The sequence below is a fragment of the Macaca mulatta genome, chromosome 15 (assembly GCF_049350105.2).
Source record: "Macaca mulatta isolate MMU2019108-1 chromosome 15, T2T-MMU8v2.0, whole genome shotgun sequence".
In the NCBI taxonomy this organism is placed as follows: Eukaryota; Metazoa; Chordata; class Mammalia; order Primates; family Cercopithecidae; genus Macaca; species Macaca mulatta.
Window position 1 is genome coordinate 128,726,718 of NC_133420.1, and position 26,224 is coordinate 128,752,941.

The following is a 26,224-nucleotide window of genomic DNA, read 5'->3' on the forward strand; positions in this document are numbered from 1 at the left end:
AAACTGACATAGCATGGAACCAGTTTCCTCCTCAAATGTTGGGGCAGGTGTTGAACTTTCCAGCCCCTCAGCACTTTCCCTTCGGCTCACTTTCACATCTCCCCGATTTGCTAGAAATTGTTCTCTGATGCCCTTCAACGGTTAATAAACTTTGAAAGCTGACGTCATCCTTAAACAGCAGAGACTGGCCAATCTAATGACCACCATTATCTCTGGTAAAATTGTAATCTTTGAGTTCAGGATATGCTTTTAGTCATTTTATTTGGTTGCTTGCATTTCAACCTTAAGCTTTTCCCCTTTGTTCATGCCTATTTATTTTTCTTTTACTTCAAGTAAAAATATAGTGTTAAAACAACATTGAGCTATACGTTTTAACTGTACAAGTACCAGTATATTCAGAGTTTAAATTCCCTCTGGAACCGTAACTCTAACTAGCCCCCTCCCCATATAAATATATGCTACAATAGGGTCTTTCTCTACAAAACTCATACCCGAGAGGCAATGTCATTTATCACTGAGTCAATAATGCAAGATAACATAATGAAAAGGGGATTTTGCTTTATTCCCTTAACTATAAATAAAAATATGTAGCACTTTGCAGGATTACCACATGTGGTATGATATTAACTTAAAGACCAACCTTTAAGCCAAACTGTAAATAAGATAAACTGTGCTCTCTGGTCTCAAGTTTTAAACAGTCTCTCTTTGCTCAAAATTTACTGCTTTCAGGAACCATATAAGAGTGACTGCATATAATTTGTGATCATGTAATGAAAGACTCTATTGTGATATGTATATTCAAAAAAAAAAAAACCACTGGAGTTAATGCTGTTGTGGGAATTATAAAAAGCGCCTGTGTTGAAGATCAATGCAGTAAGGCCAAGTCAGAGTCTCAGTCAAAGACCTTTTCCTGAACAAAACAAGCAAATCACTGTCAGCTGTGGCTTGATTTATATATTATAACCAGTCAAGTGTGGGGGGGAGGTCTAAAATGTGAACACTGAAAACAAAAACTGATTTTACTCCTTCAGTGTATGACTGCCCTGACTTATGCTGAAACATGATGTGACGTGATGGACTTGGGCTTCCCTGATGGCAGCTTGTGTTGACTCTGGCTTTGCTGATCACGTCTCCGCACCCAGATGCCATTCCTCTTTGGTGCCTAAGATGTTTACCCTCACATTATCAGCAGGCATTTGGGTTGCAAAGATAAGATTGGAAGTGATTTCACTCTACATTCAAAGGTGAAAGAATGTATCCCTTTGATTGCTACTTGCTTGCAAAGTATAGTATGTTTCAGTTTCTGAAGAGTACCACTTAAACTAAATTATAGAGAGTGGTCAGAAAAGGATTCCCGGGAAACCTCATTACAGTTATAAAGAAATGGGGATTTCGCTTTTCTACTCCATTTTCTAAGAGGTTACACCTGCCTCGGGGGCTGACAATCCAGGTACTAGAAAGATTACAGATGATGAAACGATGCTCAGAGAGCCTAAGTGTCCGAGATTTCCAAGATGTAAATGAAGCAGTTGAACTCCAGAGTGTTCTTAACCAAGATATCCATGGCCTGTATTGCACAGCAATCCAAGTACCCATGACATGCTACCTTGTATCAATGTCACATGGAAAACCAAACAGAGGTCCACTACCTACCATAGCAAAGGCTAGAGGAAACCCACCGGCTGGATTCAGGGTGGTGAAGGGAGAGTAATTAGGTCAGGGAAGGGAGAGGTAGGCACAACAATAGACACACTGCATCTCTGCCCAGCTCTTGTCTCATTCTAACACTCAGAAGAAAGAGTCGAATAAAAGACAGGCAATAATGAACACAGGCGAGGATGTGAAGAAAGGGGAATCCGTGTCGTATAGTGGGGACGTAAATGAGCACAACCACTGGGAAGAACAGTATGGAGGTTCCTCAAAAACCACAGATAGAACTACCATATGTTCCACCAATCCCACTGCTAGGTACATACTCAAAAGAAAGCAAATTAGTATATCAAAGACATACCTGCACTCCCATACTTAACTGCAGCACTATTCACAATAGCCAAGATTTGGAATCACCCTAACTGTCCATTAACAGAGTAACAGATAAAGAAAATGTGGTACATAAACACAACAGAGTACTATTCAGCCATTAAAAAGAATAAGATCCTGCCATTTGCAACAGTATGGATGGAAATGGAGGATATTACATTAAGTGAAAAAAGACAGACAGAGAAAGACAAACTTCCATGTTCTCACTCAACCGTGGGAGCTAAAACTTAAAACAATTGAACTCATGCAGATAGAATACACTGGTAGTTTCCAGAGGCTAGGAGGGAGAAGGGGCTGGTTAACGGGTACAAAGATTAGTTAGAGACAATGATGAGATTTAGTATTTGATAGCACAACAGGGTGACTATAGTCAGCAATACTCTGTTTACAATTTAGAATAACTGAGAGCGTATGATTGGAATGTTCGTAACACAAGGACATAATGAATGCTTGAGGTGATGGATACCCCATTTCCCTGATGTGATTACTACATATTTTATACCTGTATCAAAACAGCTCATGTACCCCATAAATATATATGCCTAATATGTACCCAGAAAAAATAAAAATAAAAAAGAGCTCAATGAAAATGAGAAGTCAATAGATTATTTCAACAGGTAGAAGTTCTGAAGCATTTTCAAATTTTACAATGTTTAGAGCACTTAAAGCACTATATTTCTTTTCTATTTTTCAAAACTTTGCTGAGTGTTTTCAAAAATTAGATATAATTTAAACTACATAATTTTATCATAAATCCAATTTGTACCATATTTTATTTCTTTCTTTCTTTCTTTTTTTTTTTTGAGACAGAGTCTCGCTCTTATTGCCCAGGCTGGAGTGCAGTGGCTCAATCTTGCTTCACCGCAACCTCCGCCTCCTGGGTTCAAGTGATTCTCCTGCGTCAGCCTCCCAAGCAGCTGGGATTACAGGCATGCTCCACCACACCCAGCTAATTTTTGTATTTTTACTAGAGACAGGGTTTCTCCATGTTGGTCAGGCTAGTCTTGAACTCCCAACCTCAGGTGATCCACCGCCTCGGCCTCCCAAAGTGCTGGGATGACAGGCATGAGCCACCACGGCCGGCCCACCATATTTTGTTGCTGTTGTTGAGACGGAGTCTCGCTCTGTCGCCCAGGCTGGAGAGCAGTGGTGCGATCTCCACTCATTGCAAGCTCCGCCTCCCGGGTTCATGCCATTCTCCCGCCTCAGCCTCCCGGTAGCTGGGACAACAGGTGCTGCCACCACGCCCGGCTAGTTTTTTGTATTTTTAGTAGAGACAGGGTTTCACCATGTTAGCCAGGATGGTCTCGATCTCCTGACCTTGTGATCCGCCCGCCTCAGCCTCCCAAAGTGCTGGGATTACAGGTGTGAGCCACTGCACTCAGGCCCATATTTTATTCTTAAGGATTAAGGATTAAGTAATTCCACTCCATTCCGCCCTCCTCACCACTGCTTTGTTATTCAGTAACACTCATTTTTACCGAGTATGGACTAGAGAAAGAAGCTGAATAGCCCAGGCTGGACCCCATGGTCACAATGTGAAAGCACTTCATTAATGCGCTCACTAGGACTCCCAAGTCCCTGCTCGCTTAACTTTGACCACACCTACCGCAGCGTCCGGGCCAGCTCCCAGGCATGTCAGCTTGCATTTTTCCCTGTTTGAGTCAACTGAGATATGCAGATTCCCATCCATGTTTCCCCTCAACTGAGATATGCAGATTCCCATCCATGTTTCCCCTCAACTGAGATATGCAGATTCCCATCCATGTTTCCCCTCAACTGAGATATGCAGATTCCCATCCATGTTTCCCTCCTAATGACCTTGTCTGCTGTATGGATAGTTATCTGGGTTCAATCCAACCCCTGCCCTCACCCCTGGGTCCACTCTCATGGCCTCTGTCCTCCACTCCATTCCCAGCCATGGAACACTGCCATCTCCTTCCTCCCTCGCTGCTTTTCCCATCTTCCAGGTGATAGAAGCCTTTTGAGTTGCTCATGATTTCCTATCGGAAAAAACAATAACAAAATGTGCTTTCTCTTGCTGGGCTCAATAGCTAGTTGTTGCTTTTGTTTATCTATCCAGCTTTTCTGAAAAGAAGGTTATACCCTTTCTATTTTATGACTGCATATTTCTTAAACTGTTGAAATCTGGCATCGGACCACACCACTTCACTGCAAGTTTACTTTCAAACATTCACAATGACTTACTTCTTGCCAAGTCTAGCTTAACCTCAGGCCTTATTTTCCTTGACTCTCTGTGGCATCTCATACTGCTAACTGCCCACCACCTCCGATGATTCCTGGGACACTGTATCGCCCACATCTCTTCTTCTTCTTTTTTTTTTTTTTTCTTTTTGCAAAGTGAAAGCAAGTTTATTAAGAAAGTAAAGGAACAAAAAAATGGCTACTCCATAGACAGAGCAGCCTGCACCTCTTCTTACATGCCTGTCTTCAGAACACTGGGTGCTTCCCAAGGCTTAACCGTGGACACCTCTTCTCTTTCTGAAGTCTTTCTCTTGCTCACATCTCAGGTACTCAACTCCTCATTTTACAAAAAGGACTCAACTCCCTATCCAGCTCTGATCTCTACATCCCTGCCTCCTATCTCCAAAGCAATGCTTCTCCAACAATCTATGGTTATTTTTCCCCTTATATTTTCATAAAATATAATAAAAATAGATCACTAAAAAGAGAAAGAAAAAAACACAAAAATACATGCCCCTAATTTGTATTAGATTCAACATAGATATAATCAGGGCAAACTACAGCATATAAATAAAGAAAAGTGGCCACGTACAGCAGCTCACGCCTGTAATCCCAGCATTTTGGGAGGCCGAGGCGGGCGGATCACATGGTCAGGAGATCAAGACCATCCTGGCCAACATGGTGAAACCCCGTCCCTACTAAAACACAAAAAGTTAGCCAGGCATGGTGGCGCGTGCCTGTGATCCCAGCTACTCGGGAGGCTGAGGCAGGGGAATCACTTGAACCCAGCAGGCAGAGGTTGCAGTGAGCCGAGATCGTGCCACTGCATTCCAGCGTGGTGAAAGAGCAAGACTCCGTCTAAAAAAAAAAAAGAAAACAATACAAACATTTCTAAAAGAGTATCCTCTATTTCTGCACTTATTTCCTTGCAAACCAGTTACAGTCTGTGGGTAAGCACTGGTTGGTGGGCTACTCATCAAGGAGCACAGCTCTAGAGGCCTTGAGGGCACCCCACTGGTCTGCTACCATCCCCTCAACACACACCAAAAGTTTTGCTTCACGTTGACTCCTCTCTTCTTTGCCACTCGACCCAATCCATGATCAACGTTTAAATTCTACTGCTTTAAATTCTTTTATCCAACCCTTCTCTGTATTGACTGCAACAACTGTGACCCGGCGGCGAAGACCACCCATTTGAACTATTACACAACCAGCTTCTAAATAAGTCTTCCTGTGTGGCCGTCAGTGCTGTTTTTGGATACTTCCCATTCTTTCTACCCAGCCCCTCCCCACAAACATACAAGGTTTCTTGAACGCCTGGAACTGGTTACTGACACGTGACTGCTCCAGTGCTGAGTTGCAAATGGAAGCAGGCGTGTCCTCCCGGCCTAGCATTTAACCGCGGGTGCATAACCCTGCAGAGCGCTCTTCCCTCCCCCTCTTAAGGTAAACAAACGTGACATGTCGGCTGCTCTATCAGCCTGGATCTCGGAATGACTGTGACGAGCAGAGTCCCCACTTCAGCTGGGGAAGAGCATGACAAAGAAACGCACTTTTTTTTTTTAGGCCACAAAGATTTTGGAGTTGTTTTTAATTACTGCTAACTTAATCTATTCTGACTCAGATAGCCCGTCCCAAGTCTCTCCTCTCTAGAGAACCACTAAGAGTGAGATTCCTGAAGATTCCTGAAGATTCCTGAAGATTCCTGAAGATTCCTGAAGCACTAATTTAATGTCATGTTGTCCCTGCTTTTAAAAAAAGAAGGTGGGGCCGGGCGCGGTGGCTCAAGCCTGTAATCCCAGCACTTTGGGAGGCCGAGGTGGGTGGATCACCAGGTCAGGAGATCGAGACCATCTGGCTAACATAGTGAAACCCTGTCTCTACTAAAAATACAAAAAAATTAGCTGGGCGTGGTGGCAGGCACCTGTAGTCCCAGCTGCTTGGGAGGCTGAGGCAGGAGAATAGGTGTGAACCCAGGAGGTGGAGCTTGCAGTGAGCCGAGATCACACTACTGCACTCCAGCCTGGGAGACAGAGCGAGACTCGGTCTCAAAAAAAAAAAAAGAAGCGGGCAGGCTGGGCGCAGTGGCTCAAGCCTGTAATCCCAGCATTCTGGGAGGCCAAGGCCAGCAGATCACAAGGTCAGGAGATCCAGACCATCCTAGCTAACAAGGTGAAACCCCGTCTCTACTAAAAATACAAAAATTGACCGGGCGTGGTGGCGGGCGCCTGTAGTCCCAGCTACTCGGGAGGCTGAGGCAGGAGAATGGCGGGAACCTGGGAAGCAGAGCTTGCAGTGAGCCGAGATCACGCCACTGCACTCCAGCCTGGGCAATAGAGCAAGACTCCGTCTCAAAAAAAAAAAGATGGGGGGGAAATGCCCTGAATGAATTTCCATGGTTTAAAGAAAAAATGCAAAATCCTTACCATTCAGAACTGTCACCAACATATTTTTTCAACCTTATCCTATCAGATCAACCTCCTATTACCCGAATTTGCCAGGCTCATTTCCAGCCGCCACCCCACATCCACCCCGACCCAACAGAGAAACATTCTCTCTCTCTCTCTCTCTCTCTCTCTCTCTCTCTCTCTCCTCCCGCCACCTCCCCCTCTTTAAGGTAACAATCAATTCTATCCACTCTGCGAAACTTTCCTCAACAGTCCTATGACAGTTGATGCTTACTGAGTTCTCACTAAGCACCAGGCTTTGTGCTAGGCCCTTCGAATGTATTAACGCATTTAGTCTTCACAGTAACTCTGACATGGGTACTACTATCATTAAACTCATATTACAAATAAGGAAACTAAAACACAGGGATTATCCAGCTTGCTTATGGTTACACAGTTCGTAACCGATGAAGCCGGATGTGGACCCCGCAGCCCTCTACTGCTTCTAGGACATTCTCATCTCTCCTTTCTCTGAGCTCCCATTATACTGTACTGAACTTTCTGGCATGTGACCTTGTGTCCTGCATGGCTGGTCACTTTCATGTGTGCAGGCCTTATTTACTAAGGTAGACCGTAAACTCCAGGGGTGCAAGGAGCCACTTTACCATTCTTTCTATCACTCAACAAGAAAATGCTCCCAAAAGAACCACTTCTGTGATAAGCACAGTTCTGCTGGAAGGGGTATGCATTAATCATGTTTTTTATTTTCTATATTTTATGATGTTTTGACATCTCGGAGCCTTGCTAATCCTGGAGAAATTGCTCCTCCCAGGGCTAATTCCAAGAGATAGCAAAGAACTTGCCTGTGAGCCTTTCACAGGCAAACCAGCCAACCCACAGTCCACAACCACCTCCTTATCTAACTCTCATATTGCCACTGTCCTACATCACCCCACAGCCAGGTACTACACAACCAGGACCACCCCCAGAGCCCTCCAAAAGTATTCAAACTAGCCAATCCATCTGCTTAGCCTGCTTGCCTTGCTTTTCCCACAGAAACCCCAATAAAGACTCCTGCCCATTCTTGCCCCAACTCTTTCTGCCTCCTGACCAACCCCAGCGCTTCCTCACATGGCCCTGTGAGGCACGATGCACCCCTCCTCTTGGGAACTATAATAATAAACTCTTCTTTCAGAAGCAGCTTGTTTCTGTGTCTGTCGTCTCGCCACACCTGATGAAAACAAATCTGAGGTACCTTTTAAAATAAGGCATCAACCTATCTAGAGGTCCTCAGCAATGCAAACTCCACCCTCAAGACGGGGAGGGCTCTCGTGGTTCTTTCCTGATTTCCTCAGTCTCCACTAGTGGTAGAAAGGAGAGTTTTCAGGGAGCACAGCAACAGTCCACCCAACAGAATAGGTCTGGTGAACTTCACGCCTGGCGTAACAAGGATAGACGCCCAGTTTGGCTTCCAGTTGAATCTTAGTGGTTACTATTTAGCACCGGACTGGTAACTACAATTGTAAACACTCCAAATCTTTTTTTTTTTTTGAAGTCTCACTCTAGTCCCCCAGGCTGAAGTGCAATGGTGCGATCTGGGTTCACTGCAACCTCCACCTCCCGGGTTCAAGGGATTCACCTGCCTCAGTCTCCCAAGTAGCTGGGATTACAGGCACCCGCCACCATACCCGGCTAATTTTTGTATTTTTAGTAGAGATGGGGTTTCACCATGTTGGTCAGGCTGATCTCAAACTCCTGATCTCAGGTGATCTGCCCGCCTCGGCCTCCCAAAGTGCTGGGATTACAGGCGTGAGCAACCGCATCGAGCCAACACTCCAAATCTTTAAACTGCCCTAATCTTTAACCAAATCTTTAAATTGCCCTTTATTTTTCCATAAGGATTAGTAGGAAAATCCTTAACCCCAAAAGGGTCTGAAGACAACCACCACGACCACAGGGAAAGTTGGGAGCTAAGCGAAGTGTGGCCACGCTGCAGCCAGCCTTGGGAAACACAGAATTCCAGGAGATGGGTGGGTAGAGGCCGCTCTGAGAGGAGAGGAAGCCAAGATGAGCCCCGCAAGCTGCCTTCGGGAGGACAGCAGGAAGAACCTGACCTGGACTTGAGACGCATTTTCGGTCATGAGTGGCCCAGGAGGTTTCCTGGCATTCTTGCTCCTAGACTGACCGGTATGAATTCATGCTTAATAGACATTTTCTGAATAGATACTTCAATCGTACAAAACTGAATGTAGTTTTATTATTCATGGGGATTTAGTTACAGTTCACTTTGTCCTCATTAATTTAAAATATTTTTCTCTTGTCCTTTTCTGTATCTCCTGTAGCACAGGTGGTACAAAACTGTCCACAGTGCTCTGATGCTCTAGTGTTCCTATGGAATATCGACACATTTAACCATGCTCCCCTGAAAACCGCCGGAGAACTCCCACTACACAAACACTTCACGTCAGAGGACAGGAACAAGACAGGGACATATTCAGACAGCAGAAGGCCAGGAGAATCCCATTCACCCAAAACTTCCCCAGGTATTGTCCTGAGCAGGCAGCAGGAACCTAGAATGCCTTAAAGAAACCAGGTGAACTAGAGTCTTTCTCCTTTGGGAATTAAGTGAATTCAGAACTCCTGTATTCAGAAACCTTCAAGAAGGCCCTTGACCTTCAGACACTCGTATTAACAACAAGTAGCAACTGCACCAAACATCTATTGACTGCTTGCTATGAGGCAGGCTGGGTACGTGAAGAACATTATTGCATTACATCCTCACTACCCAATGAGGTACGTACTGTCATCTCCATCTCACAGATGAGTAAACTGAAGCCCAGAGAAGTTACGATCCTTTCCCAGGTTCACAAAGTTATGAGATGGCAGAGGTGAGATTTAAATTCCCCTGGTTTGGCTCCAGACCCTGAACTCTCAGCACTACACTCTAGTGCCTGAAGTCCAGTCCAAGCCTAGATCAAAAATGGCCACTTAAAGCACAGGGCAGTACCTTCCATCCTAAGCTGAACCATAAGCTGAACCAGACAGGCAAAAGTGAAACAGGCCAGGAACTCTCTATATCCCCAAGCAAATACGGATATTCACCACAACCAGAGGCCTCTCCCTCACTCTTAAACACACCACATCTTGCCGCTTATTGGCAAGACAAGTTATACTATATTGCAGGTCTTACATTTTAAGAAGTGACTAAACTTTACACATTATACCAAATGGAAGGTATATTTTAATCCTGATCTAATAAAACTTGGCTATATAAAATTGTATAATATCGGCCGGGCACGGTGGCTCACGCCTGTAATCCCAGCACTTTGGGAGGCTGAGATAGGCGGATCATGAGGTCACGAGATCGAGACCATCCTGGCTAACACGGTGAAACCCCGTCTCTACTAAAAATACAAAAAATTAGCCGGGCGTGGTGGCAGACGCCTGTAGTCCCAGCTACTCGGGAGGCTAAGGCAGGAGAATGGTGCGAACCCATGAGGCGGAGCTTGCAGTGAGCCGAGATCGCGCCACTGCACTCCAGCCTGGACGACAGAGCGAGACTTCGTCTCAATAAAAAAAAAAAAAAAAGTATAGTATCAAACAGCACTTTACACATTTATACACCGTTAAGGCTAAAATAATATATTAACGATGATGCAATCATTTAACATTATATATATTCTGAACAGGCAAAATACAATCCAGAAACCATTCTTAACATCAGACTCTGGACTAGATATTCTAGGAACTGAAAGAGTGGAAAGGTATGTAAGAATGAAAAACTGGGCTGCGCACAGTGTCTCACACCTGTAATCCCAGCACTCTGGGAGGCCAAGGCCGGAGAACTGCTTGAGGTCAGGAGTCTGAAACCAGTCTGGTCAATATAGCAAGACCCCATCTCTACAAAAGAAAAATTTAAAAATTAAGCGGGCATGGTGGCATGTGCTTGTACTCCCAGCGACTCAGGAGGCGGAAGCAAAGGATCGCTTGAGCCCAGGAGTTTGAACCTGCACTCCGGCCCAGAGGGCAGAGCAAGACTTTGTCTGAAAAAAAAAAAAAAGAAGAAGAAGAAGAAAGAAACATCACAAAAAATCTCCATGTTTTTTGCCTACTTACAACCCAACAAAATTAACAGCCTTGTTGACATACTCTTTCACTTCAAATACTACCCAAAGGAAGAATAAGATTTCTCTAGACAAGCTCTGAATGGCTGGGAGGGCTGTCATTGCCTGAGTACTCTCTTTAACAACTGAACAACCTCCATTCTTTCACCCAATTCTCACATGACAGTTTCTAAACCCTTCATCACCCTAGCCACATGCGAGTTCAGTCGCTGTCCCCACTGCAGAACGGTGGGCCCAGATTCTGAGCACCACGGTTGAAATAAGGTATGAGGAGAGCAGAATTAAAAAGGACAGACCTTAACTCCGTGAAGTGCTTTGCGCACTGTGGGCCCAAGATAAGTACTATTAAACACTTTTATGGATATCATTCAATTAACGGAGCCTTTAAAAATAAAAATAATTGGTTAAATATTTAAAGATGAAGGCGGTATCAGACCACCCAGTGGTTTTTGTCATGCTGGGATAAAAATTCACAAAACATTTTAAACTCTATTAGAACTAATATAATTTATTACTGTCCATAAATATTTATATGCTAGAAAGAGGATCTAGATTAATAGAGTTGGGTTACAGGGTTCAGTAGAGTAAAAATGAAGAGATTGGAAAAGAAAACGTAGACAAAAATATCAGCTTTTTCAGTAAGAGTTCCTCCTCCAGAAATGCTGAAGAATACTTTTTTTTTTTTTTTGAGACGGAGTCTCGCTCTGTTGCCCAGGCTGGAGCACGGTGGCGCGATCTCAGCTCACTGCAAGCTCCGCCTCACGGGTTCAGGCCATTCTCCTGCCTCAGCCTCCCGAGTAGCTGGGACTACAGGCACCGCCACCTCGCCGCCTAATTTTTTGTATTTTTAGTAGAGACAGGGTTTCACCATGTTAGCCAGGATGGTCTCCATCTCCTGACCTCATGATCCGCCCGCCTGGCCTCCCAAAGGGCTGGGATTATAGGGATCAGCCACTGCGCCCGGCCAAAGAATACCATTTTTAATATAAACTATTTTTGAAATATAGTCCTTAAGTCATGTAAAAAGATTTCCTTTTTCAATATCAAATGTTCTGCTATGGAGAAAAAGTAGCTGCTCTAGCTCTTATAAGAATATATTTCACTACCCAAAGAAATTACAGATACAGACTCCTCAAGTCCATGAACAGAAGGGACTCTAAATCCAGTTCCCACTTCCTATAGGAATCCCCTCTAAGACACTCTACAGAAGTATCCAGTGACTATTTGAAAAGGCCTAGATATAGTTAATACTGTTTTAAAAACATACACATAGCAAAACAACCAAATAACCATCAACTGATGAACCGATCAACAAAAATGTCCATCCACACAGTGGAAAATTATTCGGCCATAAAAAGGAATGAAGTACTGAAGTACCAACACATGCCACAACCTGGTGAACTTTGAGAACACCATGAGACGTGAAAGAAGGAAGATAGGAAAGGCCACTTATTCTATGATTACATTTACATGAAATGTCCAGAACAGGCAAATCCATAGGGACAGAAAGTAGTTGCCAAGGACTGGGATAAAGAGAGAATGAGGAGTCACTGCCAATCAGTACAGGGATTTCTTGAGGAATGATGGAAATATCCTAAAATTATACGGGGTGATGGTTGCACAATTCTGTAAATATACTAAAAATCAATAAATTATATCCTTTTAAAGAGTGAATTTTATGGCATGTGAATTATATCTCAATAAAGCTGTTACTTTAAAATCACTCTCCTTGGAAATTTGCCACAGTGTTTCTCAGAATATAGTCTGAGAACCACAAGCCCAATAAACAACGTTGGGGATGGGGTTGGGCTGGTGTGAGCGGCGCCTGTTAAAAACGCAGCTTCTTGGACACATGCAAGGACAGCAGCCAATAATCTACGTTTTCTGCAGGATATCAAGATAATTTTCATGTATCTAGTGTCTCTGAACCAACGTGCTACTAAACCAACTCTTGCCATCACAAAGCCATGAAAACAAAATTTCACTGGTCAATGCATATATAAATATTAATACAATCAAGGAATAGATATTTAAAATGAAAAAGGAGGTAAGGTGAAGAGCATCTTGTATTATAATCTGGCAGAATTTAGATTCCAGGGTGAAATGTAGCCACGAATGGGGGTATTCTCCACCCACAATAACAATGTTGCATGTTACTGGTGTCTACAACTGAAGCATTCTTTTCTGTCCTTCAACTTGAAACGGCATTCTCTATAGGAGGAAAGCCATCCCTATGCAAACATCAAAAGATGTTCTAACATAATGAAATTTTCACTCATTCTTTCCCAGTATTTTTACTTTGCCACTACAATTAGATTGAACTGGCTCGGCCAGTGGTTCTCAAATTTGAGTGCACACTTAGAACTTCCTGAAGAACTTGTTAAAACACACACTACGGAACGCTAAGAATCTGCATTTCTAACAAGTTCCAGTATTAAAACTGCTGGTCCAGAGACCAAACTCTGAGAACTGGCTTAATCTAACTCTGGTCTCCTCCCAACCAGTACTATTTAAAATCCACCGTAGACTTCAATGATGCTAAAAACGGCCGCATCTGGCAAATTCTCCAGCCACTTATAGCAGGGCTTCCTGTGGGACTCTTGCTGTTAAGTTATTGAGGAAATTCTCATTACTGAAAACTTGTATGTGGGTGATAAGCAGGCCTTTTCTTGGCAGCTCCAAGTATAAGCTTCCTTATCCCTCCTGCAATTCCTGGCCTCCGTCTGACCTTACAACCCCACTTCCTACCCTGCACCTACCATCTTCTGTCCTTCTCTACAGTAGGAACTATACTTCCCACAACAGGAAAACTGTAGGAAGGGCAGTTTAACTGTTCCTGTCTTAGGCAACTACACTTCCTTCAGCCAGAAAGCAAGACAAGCTCCTCCACCCTAGGATTTATTTGGTAATCATGTCACAGGGCTACAGCTGTGCAGATGAACTCAGCAGGGAGCACTGTATCTAGGGGCAAAACAAGGCCGAGTATAAACTCAGAGGATTGCCAAGGCCAGCAAATAAATCAATCAATAAAAATAAATAAATAAGAAGCATTCAGATCTCAATATTTACATCTAGTTCTTTATGGGAATAAATATAGAACACAGATTTCTCCATTCAGAGGTAGATCCAGAATTTATACACTGCAAATGTACAAATTCTCTCTAAATGGTTTTGAATCCACCTCATCAAGGTTTAAAATATGCTGCCAGCACCAGATTCTACGTGGTAAACTGAACATGTATTCAGTTCATCCTTGCCAAGACAAAAGATTTCAACAAATTCCTGAAAATTGAAAAATATTTGGGATTAAGGTAAGAAAATGCAATCGTTATAGCTTAAATATCTTTAGATCTTCGGAAGCTCAATCATCTTTTAAATGTAAACAGGCAACGGACACTTCATTTGTAGGTCATATTGAAATGAATTAGGAAGTTTTAAAGGTAAGGTTCAACCGTTTATTTTCCTTTGAGATTCCACTTCTTATAAAGGCTAAGATATATACGCCGAAGAAAAAAGTGTAAACCCGGAGAATAAATACAGAACTACACCAATACAGAAGGAACCTAAGGACATGTTTAAAGTGCTTGCCATAAGCTGGTTAAATGTTGCAAATACTGCATAACATTACGATTCGCCATGTGGTGTAAAAAATATGAATTTTGAAAATCATTATAAGAAAATGACTAGGCCAGATGCAGTGGCCCACACTTGTAATCCCTACACTTTGAAGGTCAAGGCAGGTGGATCATTGGAGCCCAGGAGTTCAAGATCAGCCTGAGCAACACGGCGAACCGTCATCTCTACAGAAAACACACAACATTAGCTGAGCATGGTGGTGCACACTCATAGTCCCAGACACCCAGGAGGCTGAGGCAGGAGTGAAGCCTGCACGGAGTCGTGATCCCGCCACCGCACTCCAGCCTGGCCGACAGAGTGAGACACTGTCTCGAAAAAAAAAAAAAAGAAAATGACTAAACAGCGTATACAGTAACCATGATATTTCTAGAACCTGAAATACTGTCTTATTAGGAAAGATGTTATGCCATGTTCCAAAACAAAAAGATGTGTTATAAACTAATAGTCAAAGTCCTTGGGCATCCACTTGCTCAAACCTGACCACTGAAGGCTCTTGATTTGGCCAGACTGTAGACAGCACAGATGCTGCAGAAGGCACACAGACAGCTCTGTGCCACTAGAGAGCAACTGCCAGAATGCAACGCTGCTGCTCCTTAAAGTGTGAAGTTCTTTGATAAAACATAGTCTTCTGTCATGCTTTTGGGTTTATATTCTGTATTTAGTACAAATGTCCATTTTCATGGTCTGGAGAGAACAACCCATTTCTCTTTTGATGTACCAGATCCTAAACACCAAAACAAATCAGGTCCGTATGCAATCTTGGTCATCACTCTTTCTTGAGGTAATATCATTTTCTTAGAAACCCTCATATTTAAGGATGTGAATAAGGTAATAAAACACCATTATTAGACACTAATAGGGAATTTACTGCCTATCCTAGGAAATTCCTTGGTAGAAGCCACGTCTCACACCCTATCAAATAGACCAGATTCAGATTCATGAAAAATCTGTATGAGAATCACGTTAAAAGTCCAAGGCCTTTTTTGTTTGTTTGTTTGTTTGCAGTCTCGCTCTGTTGCCCGGGCTGGAGTGCAGTGGCCGGATCTCAGCTCACTGCAAGCTCCGCCTCCCGGGTTCCCGCCATTCTCCTGCCTCAGCCTCCCGAGTAGCTGGGACCACAGGCGCCGCCACCACGCCCGGCTAATTTTTCGTATTTTTAGTAGAGACGGGGTTTCACCGTGTTAGCCAGGATGGTCTCGATCTCCTGACTTCGTGATCCGCCCGCCTCGGCCTCCCAAAGGGGTTATGTTACTTCTTTTGAGGGCTACCTTTGCAAGGCTAATTGTCATCATTGCACGAAAACCCAAAAGAAATCCAGGTACAAGAGGCATTTTATGCAATGCTATTAACTGTTCCATGCAGCTCAAGAGCGGATTGGATCCTAAGTGGATCTTTTATTATCACAATAGACAATCACATTACTGTGCCACCTCCTCCCCGCCCACGCATGCGTTAATGAACAAAACTCCAGACTAACAGGATGAATGTTCTATAGGACACCAAAACTCAAAATTTGTTTGCTCTCAGTAAAGATACTCCGGGGGAAGAAGAAGCGGATGGGTTTCACTGCAAATGGAAATGAATCGAACTGGAAACTATTCTGCCAGCTTAAGACTGGAGATGAGCCCTGTGGGGCTGGAAGCCGAGACCGGCAGGTGACCGAGGGCCTGCAGGGAAGAGACGGAGGAGGAGGCACCCAGAGGCTGAGAAAGGTCTGTGCTGCAGGGGAGAAGACAGCCAGAGCCCGTGGCCGCCTCTACAGCTGAGGTGGTGAGATGGGACCGCTCCGCCCACTCCCCAGGATGGGTTTCAGCCCCAGGAGTCTGGGAGAACTGAGGAGGGGATGCGGGTCCTCGCTGGTCGAGCAAAAGTGAGGGTAAGGGAGGGTTCCCCGTCGCCTTCAGAACGGAATGGTGCTGTCCCCGCCGCCATCCCGACGCCGGAGGAGAGGAAGGCAGGGACCCCACAGGGAGCGAACAGGTTACCTGTCTCAGCCGCGTCCCACGGGTCACCACTTCCGCAGACTCGGGGTTACTACGGGCTACCCCGGCACGCGCCGGGTGACGTCATCGACACGCGCCCGCGGCCGCATTCGGCCGGGCCCGCCTTCCGCTAAGCCCGCCCCCGTCAGATGAGAGGGCGGGACCGCCCGAGGGAGATCTGCGCAGGCGCGGGGCTGCCGCCGCTGTAGGAGGCGCGAGCAGCCTGGCTTACCCGGGCGTGTGGAGTTGCCGCGGTACCGTACTATTCCTCATTGCAAAATCTTTATGACACTTAAGAAAAGAATCACCAGCCTGGGCAACCTGGGGAGGCCCCGTCTCTACAAAAAAATTAAAAAATTAGCCGAGTGTGGTGGCGCGCGGCCGTGGTCCCAGCTACTCTGGAGGCTGAGGCCCAGGAGTTCGAGGCCGCAGTGAGCTATGAACGTGCCACTGCACTCCAGCCTGGGCCACAGAGCAAGACCCCGTTTCAAATAAAATAAAAGAAGTTACCGAAATACAGATGTGCAATTTTTATTCCTTAGCCTAGTCTCATCTCTGCTGCATGTGACTGTTGTTCACATATTAATTCCACCACAATTTAAGTTCCTCCTGTGTGCCAGGGAAGCGCCCTTAACAGAAGCTGGGGAAACAACCAGGAACAAGACAGATGCTGTGCCTGCCCTCATGGGGATTACTTTCTAGTTGAGAAAGGAGATACTAAATGGAGAAGGAAAATAAGCTGCTGAGAAATTAAAGGAAGACAGGTGACCTTTTGATTTGAGATGTCAAGAAAGTGCCCTCTGAAGAGGTTCGGTAAACTGAGAGGAAGCCGGCTCTGGAGATACAAGGAAAGAACAGCCAACAGAAGGATCTACATGTGAGCAAGCAACAAGGAAGGAGCAGAATGTGGTGCCTTGAAGAAAAGGAGAAAGTGGGTCATGGGAAGCACGGAGGATGAGATCAACGAGGCCAGGAGAGTCCCCATCATGCACAGACTCTCTGGGGCCCTGTGAGGGATACGGAGTTTATTCCAAGTGTAATGGGAAACTAGTGAAGAGTTTTCAACACGTGAGTGACAGGATCTCGTTTCGTAGCATCATCACCCTGCTTGCTGCTGTGTATACATGGAACTTTTGAGAAACAATTTAAAAGGATGCAGAGAGAAGAGTTGCTTTTGCAATGAGCAGGTAAGAAATGATAGAGATGGACAAATTTCAGGAATAATTCTGAGGTAGATGTGACAGACTTGGAGATGAGTTTAGATAAGGAGATAAGGAAAAGTGTGAAAAATGGTTCTTAAATCTGGGACCTAAGCAAATAGCTGGATCATATAGCTAAAACAAGGTTTGTTTCTCCTCCTTTAAAACATGGTTCCTTTGCTTGTTTCCAAGTCAGTCCTCTAGGCTCTCTCACCTCTCTGTCATTCCTCAGTTTCTCTCACTGGCCTCCACTTTCCCTTTTCCTGAGCTCTTTTTTCCCGTGGCTTTCTTATGCTACATCAGAGGCTGCAAACCCCAAAGCCTACAGCAGCTGGGCAGTTAACACAAAGGAGTGAAGCCCAGGGATAGAGACTGTGGTGATCTGGAGCTCATGGTCCCTACCACAGCTCTGTTGATTTTTGGCAACAAGGAATGCTCACCCAGTTGTGTCAGATCCTCTCTTTAAAAGACAATCGAGGGCCGGGTGCAGTGACTCACACCTGTAATCCTAGCACTTTGGGAGGCGGAGGCAGGTGGATCACCTAAGGTCGGGAGTTCAAGACCACCCTGGCCAAAATGGTGAAACCCTGTCTCTACTAAAAATACAAAAATTAGCTGGGCGTGGTGGTGCATGCCTGTAATCCCAGCTACTTGGGAGGCTGAGGCAGGAGAATCGTTTGAACACAGAGGTGAAGCTTGCAGTGAGCTGAGATCGTGTCATTGCATTCCAGCCTGGGCAACAGGGCAAGACTCTGTCTCAAAAAAAAAAAAAAAAAAAAAAATCGTATTGAAATATCCAGATTCCACTTAAACATCCAGCTAGCATTTAAAAACCTGAACTCATCCTCTATCCCTACCCCCAAACCTGACCTACTCATGTATTTTTGTCTGAGTTAATAGCATCAATATCCACGCAGTCACCCAATCCTGAAATCCAGGATCATCCTAGACTTGTCCCTCTTTGTCATCCCACAGTCCAATCAGTATTTATCACACCTGCTCATCACCTCCATCCTTAGTACCTCTTGCACTTGCCCAAGGCTTCATCTTTCTTGGGGAACTTCAGTCTTCTCGCTTATAAAATGAGAAGATTGAACTAGATGATTCCTACAATGTATTCATTTCTGTCTTTATAGCCACCAAACATGTCAGAATAGTTGCCTGGAATTTGGGGTTTTATCTCATTAGGTTTTTGGTGTTGTTATTTTGCCTGGCTATTGTAATGCCAAGGATATTGTGACCAGGTTGACAGGGAAAACTGGACTTGATAGAAATAAATACAAAATGAAATTAACAGTGGCCAAAACTGAGCACAATTTAGTTATAAAGTTAAAACTGACTGAACTATAACTGCTGATTGGTAACATTGAAAACTGGAAAAATTGAGAAAACCAGACATGGTAAAATTGTCACTTATTTAAAACTGATGGAAAAAAATCAATCAAATTTTTTGGACGAGATTTAGATCTATAAAGTTTGAGCAGAAAAACAATTGGTCTTGGTTAATTCACCACAAAAGAAAACTCATAATGTCAGAAACTCTAATGACTATAATTAGTCATGAAGACGAAAAATAATGCTAAATTGTAACTTCAATGGGAAGCTTACATATAAAAGAACTGGAAATGATTTCAGTGAAAATAATTTCAGTGAAGTAGAAAAATGAGAAACAGTTATATAAATGTTATATAACTGTATGTAATATAAAATGTAAAACATAGAATATTAAAATGAATTTTTTATAAATTTACAAAATGAAATTTGCTCCAGGACATGCTTTGATTGATGCAAATCTAATTTGGATTTAAATGTTTGTGTTTATATATACGAAATCAACACCTCAGGGAGTCAAAGTGACATGAGTCAACATCTTGTATTCATTTGGTTACTCCTGAGAATACTAAGTGTTCCACTTGCAAAACTTATACTGATGAGTATTCATGTCGCAAGCAGAGATATACCCCTAAGGTCTGTTCTTAGGGACATGTACTCCCTAGTGGATATGATTCTCATTAATGGGCTGAGATACGATTCTCATTAATGATGTTTTTTCCCTCTGATGCTGTCAGCTCCATGAAATCTACTCATATCCTCATTGAGATTTAGTGCCTTGGAGTAAAGTTCAAAAGAATTTCTGACAGAATTAGCTCAGATGAACTAAGTTCAACAGAGGAGAGGATGACAGAGATTGCTGGCCGGTCCTCAATATCGACTTGTTGTTTTGCTATTGTTGTTTCATAATACTAGAACCTTCACATTCTAGGTAATAGAATATCTTTATCTAATTCTAACATGGCCACCCAGAAGACCAGGAGAGAGACAACATTTTTCAGCCTCCCTTTCCGCTCGCTGTGGCCCTGTGACTATGCACTGGGTAACGGCTATAAGAGAAAGTATCATGTAGCAAGGTGTGGCAACCATCCTTACCAAACAGATAAAACAAAAGTTTGTCTTCTTTTCTTTCCATCTCCCTTCCTTTTGATTGAAATGCAGATGTATTGGCTTGTCTAAGTAGCCATTTTAGATCATAATTCAACCCTCAGAGCATTAGAGGAAAGCAGCAAGATAGAAAGAGTTGGGTCCCTAAGGACTTTGTGGACAGAGCTACCACATAAGTTGCACTTTAACCAAGATAAATAAGCTGCTCTTTCATTTAAGTCACTTTATTTTGGGTGTTGTGTCTACCACCAAATCTAATTCTAACTGAATCCAACTGAAGGACTAGAAGTCAAAAGAAGAATACACAGTATAGACATTTGCAAATTTCACCCAGACTGAAACTGTCTTTGCAAAGATTACGACAGTGGAAGAAATCTAGCATGGTTGACTCCATCTTGCTTCCAGCCTCAAAGGCTGGCTGTCTTCGTGCACTCCTGGGTGTAGGCCAAGCTAACCATGGGAGGAATTCATAGTGTAGCTTTGAAGCAAAGATGATAACAGTCCCTCCCTCAAAGTCCTCAGCCTCCCAAAGTGCTGAGATTACAGTCATGAGCCACCACGCCCCACCAAATCATACTTATTTTTGACTCTGCCACTATCTATATGACTCCAGCAACTCACTCGACTTCTCTGAGCTTACATTTTTCTCATGTGTAATGAGAGAATGTCTCTAAATGATTTTATGGAGTGTGGGAGGGTTGAAAATTTCAAATTTCTACTCTTATAACTACTCCTATATACAAAACATAGTTGCATAAGCCTTTAAGCTCTTAGAAGAATTTCCTTAAGGATAAGGAAATTTGTCTGAAGCCTGTCTGCCAGGTTTCTGACTCACTTAAATGTCACGATGGTCTGGCCACATGATATGATTTGGCTCTGTATTCCCACCCAGATCTCATCTCAAATTGTAATCACCACATGTGGAGGGAGGGAGGTGACTGGCAGAGCAGCATGAAGGGAAACCGCCCCCCGTGCTGATAGTGAATGAGTTCTCACGAGATCTGCTGGTTTTATGAGCGTTTGACAGTTCCTGCTTCACAGGTTCTCTTCCCTGCTGAGTTGTGAAGAAGGCACCTGCTTCCTCTTACACCGTGATTGTTAAGTTTCCTGAGGCCTCCCCAGCCTTGCAGAACTGTGAGTCAATTACACCTCCTTCCTTTATAAAGTACCCAGTCTCAAGTATTTCTTTATAGCAGTGTGAAAATGGGCTAATACCCCACATGTCATACCAAAGGGAGTGAGCCTGTTCAAACCTCACTTTGGTTTGCATGTCATTATCTCCTACAGTGGGAACTGTTGCAAAAAAAACTTCTCTCCAAAACTCACTGTGGGTTGATGAGAGACAAGTGGGATGAATGTGTCAAAATAGAAATGCAGGATTTGAAATATTTGCAAGTTTCTGGGAGAAAAATCCTACTAGAGTAGGATGGGCGGTAAATGAAAGTCGAATACAGCCATGAGCTACAAGTCGTCTCAGTGACTTGGTCAAAATGGGTTGGAGAGATTACTGTAGATTTTATATACAGCCATACAGCAGTTTGGGCTACAGGTTCTATCACTGTGGAGAGTATTGGTGGCTGATGCAAGAAGTAAACAAGGAGAAAAACCTCGCTCAAAGGGACCGAGTCATTTCCAAGGGCACTGAGACTGAAAATGATGTTCTTTTTACTAAAAAGTAAAAAATAAGAGACATAAGGAGATGTCAACGTATTATTGCCAAAGAGGATGGAATGTCATGATTCCCAGGAAGAAAGAAAGTGGTATTCACAATGAAATCTTTGTTTATACTTGGGAAGGAGGCAACAACAATTTTCAGAGGATTCTAATGAAATTAAACACCAGGGGGCCGGGCGCGGTGGCTCACGCCTGGAATCCCAGCACTTTGGGAGGCTGAGGTGGGCGGATCACAAGGTCAAGAGATGAAGCCCATCCTGGCCAACATGATGAAACCCCGTCTCTACTAAAAATACAAAAATTAGCTGGGCGTGGTGGCGGGCACCTGTAATCCCAGCTACTCAGGAGACTAAGGCGGGAGAATCGCTTGAACCCAGGAGGCAGAGGTAGCAGTGAGCTGGGATTGTGCCACTGTACTCCAGCCTGGCGACAGAGCGAGACTCCGTCTCAAAAATAAAAAATGAAAGTAAACACTAGAGTGGTTCAGCCATGGGTGGCACAAAACCTCTGGCTTCCGAGAAAAAGAATCTAGTCCCTTTACCCCAATCTCTGGTCTATCTTTTCTTCTCTAACACTAGTGAGCTTTGTGAGAATGAGTGTGTGTAAGATTTAGCATTAACATATTCTTGCTAATTACATGTGTATCATTACATTCTTTTTTTTTTTTTTTTCAGCAACTTTGAGTGCTTCTATGTATTAGGTGTATTTCTGGGCTCTGGGGACACAAAGATGAAAAAAATGTGTCCCTGACATCAAAAAACTCCAGTCTACTGTGGAAATAAAAGTAGTTTATTGCATTAGCAATCAGAGCCCTAGACTTTGCCCTATATAGGTACCAAATAGCAAAGCTAGGACGGCAAGAAGAGAAAAAGCAACCAAGAAATGGAGATAAAATTGGGGAGGGGAGATGGATGTTGAGAAACCAAGAAGGCTGGAAACAAAGTAGAGTGGATGAGGTCAAAGGGAGATAGATGGCCTGGGGTATCCCTAGGATAGTCTTTCTGGTGGGCAGAATGGGAGAGGGAAATGTGGATTTGCTCGCTTCAGACTAACATGGAACAGCTGGCCTCAACACTGGGCACTGCCTTGCCTCTTGAAGGTGCTCAGTGCATATTTATCTATTTATTGAAAGAATGGGTGAATGAAACGTAAGACTCGGTCAGTCGCGGTGGCTCACGCCTGTAATTCCAGCACTTTGGGAGGCCCATGCAAGTGGAACACCTGAGGTCAGGAGTTCAAGACCAGCCAGGCCAACATGGTGAAACCCTGTCTCTACTGAAAATACAAAAGAATCAACTGGGCATGGTGACATGTGCCTGTAGTCCCAGCTACTCGGGAGGCTGAGGCAGGAGAATCACTTAAACCCAGGAGTTGGATGTTGCAGTAAGCCAAGATCGTGCCACTGCATGCCATCCTGGGCAACATCTCAAAAGAAAAGCGAGACTCCATCTCAAAAAAAAAGAAGAAGAAGAAGCGTAAGACTCCTGTGTGACTTCTGTTCTCATGTTCTTGGGAGACAGAAAAGCAGACACATGAAAAGAAAAATGTTTCCCACGGGTGGAACTAATGGGAAGCTTATTCTATCTAAACCTAGACATTGAGCCAGTACAGAACAGTATAATTTTTCACCCAAGCATAAACCCAACAGCATAGCTTTGGGAAGACCCAAGCAAAACTGTCTTTGGTGGGCCCCTTCACAAGGGACTGAGTCCCAGCAACACAGGCACTTACCTTATAGGAGGAATCCTCCTGGACATACTTGTGCAAATGGAAGCACGTTGTCCTGACCACCAATGGCAGTGTTGGAAACAGACAGGATCGGGGTACATTTGCCCACTAGAAGCCCAGTGATTTCACAAACGGTAGCAAAAACTTGCTGTTTGTCCCAACCTAGAGAGACATTACTCCTAAGAACCTGTGGGATTCATCTGGACTGAGGCTTTTCAAAAGTCACTGAACTTTTCTAATTCCATCAATGCCAGTAACAGCAATGTTTTGTTTTGTTTTGTTTTGTTTTGAGATGGAGTCTCACTCTGTCACCCGGGCTGGAGTGCAGTGGTATGATCTCAGCTCACTGCAACCTTCACCTCCTGGGTTCAAGCAGTTCTCCTGCCTTACCCTCCTGAGTAGCTGGGACTACAGGCACGCACCACCACGCCTGGCTAATTTTTTTTACTTTTGGTAGAGACAGGGTTTCACCATCTTGGCCAGTCTGGTCTCCAATTCCTGATCTTGTGATCTACCCACCTCGGCCTTCCAAAGTGCTGGGATTACAGGCGTGAGCCACCACGCCCAGCCACAGCAATGTTTTAAAGATTCTGACTCTAATCCCTACTTAAAATATAAACACTTCCATACAAGGATTGAAAAACGCTCATCTCTTGTCTTACAAAAGGTTACCACTGGTTAGATGTTTGTATTAGTTGGGACTCTGGTTTCAAAAATCATGTAAGTTAAAAATGGGAAATTATTATAAAAATGCAGCGGTGACTCAGAGACCAAGAGCAGGAATGCAGCTGGGTCAAAGGAACCCTGGGAGCCTGCAGAATTCTTTTCCCCTTCTCTGTCTTCTACTTTCAGGCATTTCTGCTTCACTATCCTTTCTTCCTAGATGGACTTTCCTTGAATCTATAGCCATGCATTGGGCAAGGATGGTTATCTCAGAATCCCCAAGTTTATATCTCTTCCTTCTAAGGGGTACCAGATCTCTTAATTCCAATTCCAAATTACTGAGAGAAAAGGAATATATTTAAGACCATTTTAGGTCAAGTGTCTGCCCCTAATTCAATCAGCTATGGCCCGGGGGCAGGTCACATGACACAACTTTGGCTTCTGAGTACCTTTCTTTAGAAGGGGGTGGAGGAGAGGGTGTTTCCTAAGTCTGACATTTTATTGCCAGGAGCATGAAAATACCCCATCCAGCAGATGAAGCACATTCTCATGCTCATCCTGCAGAATTTCTGGGTGACTGGTGGCATCTCCGGCGGTGATACGAGGATGCGGGCTGATGGAGAGGACAGCGATACATCTCAGCAGCTTGACACATCACTGCCTCCTTCCCTCTCCCACATCCCTGGAAAAGCTTAAAGTCTGCAGATTACCAGATGGGACCCCAGGTTAAATTCCTGCATACTCCCTGGGTGTGTATAGCTGCACCATTTGGTGCAAGAATGACTCTAGCAAAGTAGTTTCAGTGAGGTTTCTTGTGCCAAGCCCTATTTTACTACTGTTGCCAGAAAAGTAATGTGATGACTGACTTCATAAAGAGGCATTGAGATTAGAGTTGGGGCTACTTATATGTTCTTTGTCCTGAACTTTTTTTTTAATTATTTTTTAATTTTTTTTTTGAGATGGAGTCTTGCTCTGTCACCCAGGCTGGAGTGAGTGGCACAATCTCAGCTCACTGCAAGCTCCGCCTCCTGGGTTCACGCCATTCTCCTGCCTCAGCCTCCCAAGTAGCTGGGACTACAGGCGCCGCCACCTTGCCCGGCTAGTTTTTTTTTGTATTTTTTTTTAGCAGAGACGGGGTTTCACCGTGTTAGCCAGGATGGTCTCGATCTCCTGACCTCGTGATCCACCCATCTCGGCCTCCCAAAGTGCTGGGATTACAGGCTTGAGCCACCGCGCCCAGCCTTGGTTTCTTTTAAATCATTAAAACCTAATTTGAGGGGAAAGCATCCTTTATTCTCAAGAAATGAAAAGATGAAATCAGTCGAGGAGAATTATAAGCCTCCCCTCCTTCTGTATTTACCTCTAGCCTTTTCAGAGGAAGGAACCCTCTGATAAAGTCGCGTGTGGGATGAGATGAACATTCCCCGACATTCTCGTCACCAGTGTTTATACCTTTTTAAAAACCATGTAACTCCTTATTGTCAGCTGAGCTTTAGAGAGCAGGAGTCTCACTGTGAAGTCGCCCTGGAGAGGCTCCTGCGAGATTCTTTTGAACACAGAAAAAAAAAAAACCATGTATGTGTTTCTCCAGAATGTCTCCAGTTTTCCATCAGTGCTTTTGGTTTTTGTTCAGAGAACTTGTTAGTACAGTTCTGTATTTTCTTTTGAATGAATTCAAAGAAGAGCAGACATTACTGAATCATTTCATTGATGGAAATGTACCCAGAAGAGGCGTGTGGCCGAAGAGCCAGTGACCGTGACAACTTTGAGGAGAAGTAGCATCTGTAAAGATAATACATATGTAAGAGGAATTTCAAGCATTAAACAATGTCTTCCTACATGAATAATGAATGAATAAGGATACGATTATGGAACTACTTTTGATGCAATAATTAAGGCAGAATAAATGGTTTCTTCCTCGTGCTGTAGAAGTGAGTAAGGAGTTATCTTCTTTCCCCTTCCCAAGAAGTCCTCCTGTTCTGCCTGATTGTTCCCTGGCCTAGGAATGGATTTTGTGTTGAAAAGCCAAAGCGTAAGGCAGCTGGAAATCAGCTCTCTACCGTCCAACAAGGAGAATGGATGACGGGAGGACGGGAGTAGTCGAGGCGTAGCTGGCCAAGCAGGGAGAGCAGTGGAAACCTTATCCT

At 44.0% G+C, this 26,224-nt stretch overlaps 1 protein-coding gene and 1 long non-coding RNA gene across 51 annotated transcripts in view; one reads left to right on the plus strand and one right to left on the minus strand.

The window, feature by feature from the left end:
• Positions 1-16,435, minus strand: part of AOPEP (aminopeptidase O (putative)) — a 384,021-nt gene extending 367,586 nt beyond the window's left edge. For all 50 annotated transcript variants that reach the window (XR_013405020.1, XR_013405031.1, XR_013405038.1 and 47 more), the window contains exon 1: positions 16,378-16,435. The gene's annotated coding sequence lies outside the window, so the exon portion shown is untranslated. The remainder of the gene's footprint in view (positions 1-16,377) is intronic.
• Positions 16,436-16,579: 144 nt separating this feature from the next.
• On the plus strand, positions 16,580-26,005 carry LOC106993842 (uncharacterized). Its single transcript, XR_001440203.3, has 3 exons — positions 16,580-17,561; positions 21,054-21,146; positions 24,586-26,005. It is a non-coding gene; the product is annotated as an uncharacterized LOC106993842 (long non-coding RNA).
• The last annotated feature ends 219 nt before the right edge of the window (positions 26,006-26,224 follow it).